The sequence below is a fragment of the Lingula anatina genome, chromosome 10 (genome assembly GCF_051362555.1).
Source record: "Lingula anatina isolate TDL-2025a chromosome 10, LinAna3.0, whole genome shotgun sequence".
Taxonomy (NCBI): domain Eukaryota; kingdom Metazoa; phylum Brachiopoda; class Lingulata; order Lingulida; family Lingulidae; genus Lingula; species Lingula anatina.
This window is the reverse complement of record NC_141776.1, coordinates 17,533,906-17,539,905: the sequence shown is the minus strand read 5'-3', so window position 1 is coordinate 17,539,905 and position 6,000 is coordinate 17,533,906.

Below are 6,000 nucleotides of genomic sequence, written 5' to 3'. Positions count from 1 at the left end.
CATTGCATTTCATTCTGATGAGCCATAGGGCGCAACAGTTTAACAAAATTAATTGAATTTTACAAATACCATGGACCTCATATTGAATGATCAACAGTGCTCTCAAGTCATTCGAATGCAGTGTTTTATACAACTTGGGATAACCATAATTAAATGCTAGGTAAAGAATATATTGAATAGACGGAAATGGCTTTACACAGCTTCACGAGGATTTAGACCCCTGGGGTAAGAGATTATAATGAGTATGAAATTTTATCAGGAGCCAGAAAAGTAATCTTACAGGTAGACAATGCAGCTCAGTTTGACAGCTAAACACGCCGCTTGTCTCTCTCTCCTCCGGTGGCACGATTGTCGTCATCGGGCCACGTGACCATGTAGCTCATTAACTCGCAGGCTAAGCAAAAAGGACGTTTTTTAAAGTCAAAAAATTTACAAAATGAGCTTTTAATTTGTGTATTTGGTTAAAGATTTCGTTAGTTGGGCATGTTTTCTGAAGAATATGCTCCGTTTAGGCCATTCTGGCGGAAAGCCTTTGAGGTCTTTAAAGATCTCATATGATATATAGTGCTGTATACGCCAAACAGATATTTATAATTTCTACAAAATTTTAATCGGTGGACTCTCGTCATTTTCATCTTAACATCCTCACGGCATTGTTTTAGCTTTGAATGTTAATAGGGACGGAAACGGTTGTGGTGATGGGCATGAAACTATCATAATGCTACAGTTTCGACTCACCTTTAAATTGACTTCAACGAAAATCCTACAGCACAGTGATTCGGAACTGTTAAGTTGTAAGCTGTATTGCACAGTAACAAAATATCGAACATTATTGATCTATATCGGAACAAAACTTACACCCCTTTCAACAAAATCATATGATTATATAAATATCGTCTCATGCTTCTATTCCTATTGCAGGGTTTCAACACTTGAAATGTTTACGTAGTTTCTATGACTTTGTACTCCTGCTTTCAACCTCTTCATCACGCTCTTCCATTAGGCTCATATCTAGGCTATATAAAATATTTATGCTTCCTCATATTTTCATTTTTCAAACTGCCTGCCGATGAGTTTCAGTTTACTGAATCTCACCATTTAGTGATCACTTCTATTATCCCAAAACAAAGATGTTTTACAATTGTTATCATCATGACCAGTGAGGCATCAACACGGCCTAATGTGTACTTCTTTGTGTTTGATCGAAACAGTAACACATCAAATTTACTTCACCAAATGGACGTCATTGTTCAACTAAGTAAATCCTTCGACAAATCATCATTTATTCATGTGCTCCCTAATAAATTTGCAACTTATAGGCACTGGGTGGGTTCATTTGTTTAATTTATTTTTATTTTATAGACATATGATTTTTTATGTTTAAGTAGCAGAAACTTCCTGATGTATAAAAACGATTTTTAGGTATGAGGGTGGGGTTTCCACTCCAGTTTACCCTTTGATATCAGGGGCAACTAAAAGGTATAAAAATTAAAGGACACAATAATTATGAAACGGACCACTAGCGCAACCTGTGTTACGAGAGTGACTCTAGCTTATATTCAGTACAATATTGCACTCTAGAAGCATCTCAACTGCCCATCCGAAATTTTAGAAATATTATATAGCCCTTTATATTTCAACAGTTAATGCTTTTTTGGAAACCAGAACAGATATTGTACGTATTTATATATTTTTATTTATCATTTAACCAACCTTGGTCCTCTCTCGCCAGTATATAAAATATAAAATTACAATTCGAAAATGTTTAAAAATTTCTGTGTAAAACTTCAATGATCCTAATCATAAAAAATAAAGGAAGACAAGTTTTAGAGAGAGTTTAAAACTGTCATAATTCACTTCAGCTATAATATAAAGGCAAAATCAGTAAAAGACCTGCTTCCATAAAATTCGTCACGCTGTCACCCTATTTCATAGTGGTTTAATATAAAATCGTAACCTATAAGACTGTGTTTGGTTTCAAGGATTTCTAATCAAAACAGTTTTGTTTATGATAGCCACATTTCACACTGTCAAAAAGATGGTATCTTAGTCCTTATAGATATGTCTGCTGCATTTGGTTCCATTGATGACAACATTTGCCTTCTTTGATTACAGCTCTAATTTCGCCTGAATTGATTAGCACTTATTTGACTAACTTCATATTTACTGAACACAAAAGAGGGCAATAGATTCATTGCTGTCAGAGCCCATTGTTTTACAATATGGTGTCCCACGGGGATCTGTGCATGGCCCACTTCTGTTCTTATTGTAGATGGCATTATACTGCAAGATGCCCTTAACAATGTTATTCTTGCAGATATATATGACACTCATATTTATACTACCTGTAAAAGAAATCACTCTCAATAGAGGAATGCATAACTGACATACGTGATTGAATGAGGACGAACATATTAGCATTCAGTGATGGCAAGAGGGAATTATTATGGCTGACATCAAAGTTTTAGAAAAACAACAAAATTTAGAATTTGCAAATCAGCATTGTATTCACTGGCGAATTAGAAAGATAAGCAACTTACTGGAGAAAATACAATTGAGAAACTAGTACATGCTTTCATTTCTTCTAAACTAGATTTAACCAAACATCATCTGAAAAAACTGCAATTAATTCAAAATTCTGCAGCCAGGCTGGTAACAAAAATGAAAGTGAACAATCTAATACATGTCACCCCTGTATCAATACATGTAAACCCTAAACTTTCATTGGCTTCCCATAAGATAGAGAATTTAATTTAAAGTTTTATGTGAAATTTTTTAAGCTGTTACAAAAAAAAAAAAACACTTAACATCTCAGAACTCATTAAGTCACATCAGCAGGGACGGGTTACTAAGTCTTCAACTTTTAGCCATTTACTCTTATTACATGCTGTTTTAGAGGGAAAAAAAGCTGGCAAATTTTAACGATAAAGGGCTTTCATGATATATGCAACAAAGCTCTGGAACAGTTTACCCGCTGAAGTAAGAGCGTAAGGTGACATAGAAATTTAAGGAGGTTTTTAAAGACTTGCATTTTAATAAGAGTGAATTATTAATTATCAAACAGTTTTTATCTTTTAAGATACTAGCATTCTTAATTGGCAATGTTTAACTCTTAAACTTAAGATTTTAGGTTATAAATAATCTATATCTGTAATTTTATAATTGATTTTTAATGTGCCATTTTAAGCTCTCAACTTTAATTTCATATATTTTGTTCGTTTAATTAAAAACAATTGTAATACGCAATTTATCCTTTGGTATATAATAACTATGGAACAGCTACGTTTTGCTCTTGTCATAGATCGTTGGGTGCTGGTAGACTTTCGAGGGATTCTCACTCGACGTAGTAATGGCCTAAAGTTTATTCTGTGTCTTGCGCTTTTGCCTATGATTTTCTGTCTGCGTTTTGCTTGTTAGACATTTTCCCTTCGTCAAGTAATTATTCTACAACGATTTCAATTACTAGAAAAATTGAAAAATAAACTTACCGCAAACTTGACCGTCTGCATAAAATCCTGACATCAATAAAATCACTAACTTTATGGAAATCTTGTAACAGCTGAAATACCCCATAGTCTCTTTCAGCATATTCTCATTCCGCTTTCTACTCTTTTATACTTTTACTTGCCATTTACAGAATTGCCGAAAAAACTGTGAACTCGGTGAGCAGCATGCAGGTCTATTTTTTATGCACTGTCACGATTATGAAAACAGAACGGATTCCCAATCGTATATGTTGACGGCGGCAGCCAAGCAGAAGACTATATATAAATATCGGGCAACTGAGCTGTTATATCGTCAATCTAAAGAGTGGTTGGACACTTTGACGTGTGAACCACTGCAAATTATAGAATGTCCTGTGAAAGGTATGTTGACTGCTTACTAGGTGACGTCATTCAGGTATATGTGTTTTTGAAAGCCAAAATGGCTTTCGTCCTACTGCTTTACCTATGGAAGTTGCCGCCCCCAGAAGGTGAGAAGCGGACGCTTTATGATGGTATCATAACGCACATGCCAATCACTGTAACAGCATGACAAAAATATGCTCTGGTTTTCAAGGAAACTGTTGGCGTATTGATTGTTGTTTGCAATTGGTTGTTAGGAAGATATGTGTTAATGAAAACCTAAATGCCGCTCGTCCTATTGTTTAATTAGTGGAAGTTGCCGCCCTTAGAAGGTAAACTGCGATTGATTTATGATGATAGCACGACGCATAAATCGTGAAAAAGTAAATATCTGTAACGTGACAACCGTGATCTGACTTTATCGGGGGAACTGTTGGCGCATTGATTGTGACTCGGATTCGAGAAGTTAAAAAGGTTAAACAGGCGGAACGCAGGAAAAAAAGAAATGAAAACAAATAACTAGGAAATATAAATAAAGATGAAAACCGACACTCGTGATGACACACACACACACACACACACACACACACACACGTGGGCAAACCTGGCCACGGTTTCGCAGAAAAATTTAGGCAATTCCAGTGGCTAACATCTTTGTTACCTAAGATACATCTGATCCTATCAGGAACAGTCTTACACCCTTGTAAAAAAAGCCAGAGAACTGACTCACTTTTTTTTTTCTTTCTTTTTTTTTTTTTTGGGGGGGGGGGGGGGGGGGCTGGGAACTGACCACTAGCAGAAGTGCAAGCAAAACACCACGACATGGGTAAACCTTTTACTGTTTACAGGAAAAACCACTTTTGCTATATAAATGCTCAACGCTCATTGAACGCTTTTAACTATTTCCTGTCCATTATCACTTACAGCGTCTAGTTTTTTTCCTCCTTTGTGGCCTAACCTCAAAGCTAGCTGTTCGCTCATATTTTGTAGGTTATAGAGAACACCCCTTTCTCTTTCTCGTCTGCTGATTTTCTATCGCGCTGTTGTAAGTCATAAAATATTCACGTCTTTTATCGTTTTTTGTTAATCTACCAGTAGCTGAGTGCTTGGGTGCCCCTGTTAACTCATCCTAATCTCATTTCCTCTGTCATATCATAAAATATTCATTCATAACATATTGATTTACTTTATTCATTTTCGGATTATTTCATTTACAAATGGAACTTTTTATTATTTTTATTTCTGATAAATCTACAGTCTGTTGCACCTGAAAACCATGTGCATTATGCCCTAAGAATGAGATGGGACTTATTTGATTGTAAAGAGTATAACGTACCAGGTTTACAGACCTCGTCAAGTCGTATGGCTGTTTTTCATTAGCTTATGTATTTACATAAAATTAAAAGGTACTCGTTATACTATACACCTTTGAAAAGGTCCCAGAGCCAAAGTTTGTTTATGACTGGGTTCCCATAAACCTATCGTACAAGCAGGATCGATCTAACACCGAGGGGATTCTCTCTCAATTGCATTCAGCTTACAAGTCTGTCACACCCACTGAAGGGGGTAATTAATTTTTGTGCACGCTTAAACTAGATGCATTTTAGCTAGAAACCCCTCGGAGATAGATCGATCCTGCTAATACGATAGAACATGGGAATGGTCCCTAAAACTACCTTGAAATGCTTCATATCTTTCCAAAGTAAACCTTACAAACAATGGAAACCCTAAAATGAAGTAACCTGGATGGGTCGATTCATGAGCAAGTGGATTTTTTTTTTTTTTTTTTTTTTTTTTTTTTTTTTTTTTTTTTTTTTGCTACTGACAAGAAATGCATTTGGAACAAAAAACTGGAACTGGAAATAAATATATATCAATTAACAGCTTAATAATAATAATAATAATAATAATAATAATAATAATAATAATAATAATAATAATAATGAAATGTAGATTGTGAACAGATAAATTACAATGAAATAACTAACTGAACTAAAGATAAACTAAAGATAACTAAAGATAAATAGATATGGAGAAAACATGATACAGACACCTTCCACGGTATCCACTGGGAGTCACAAAGCGCATAAAACAAATTACAGCAATTATATCTGTTTAATGATGCGAGCGTGCTACAGAGGAAGTGTTCTCCTGG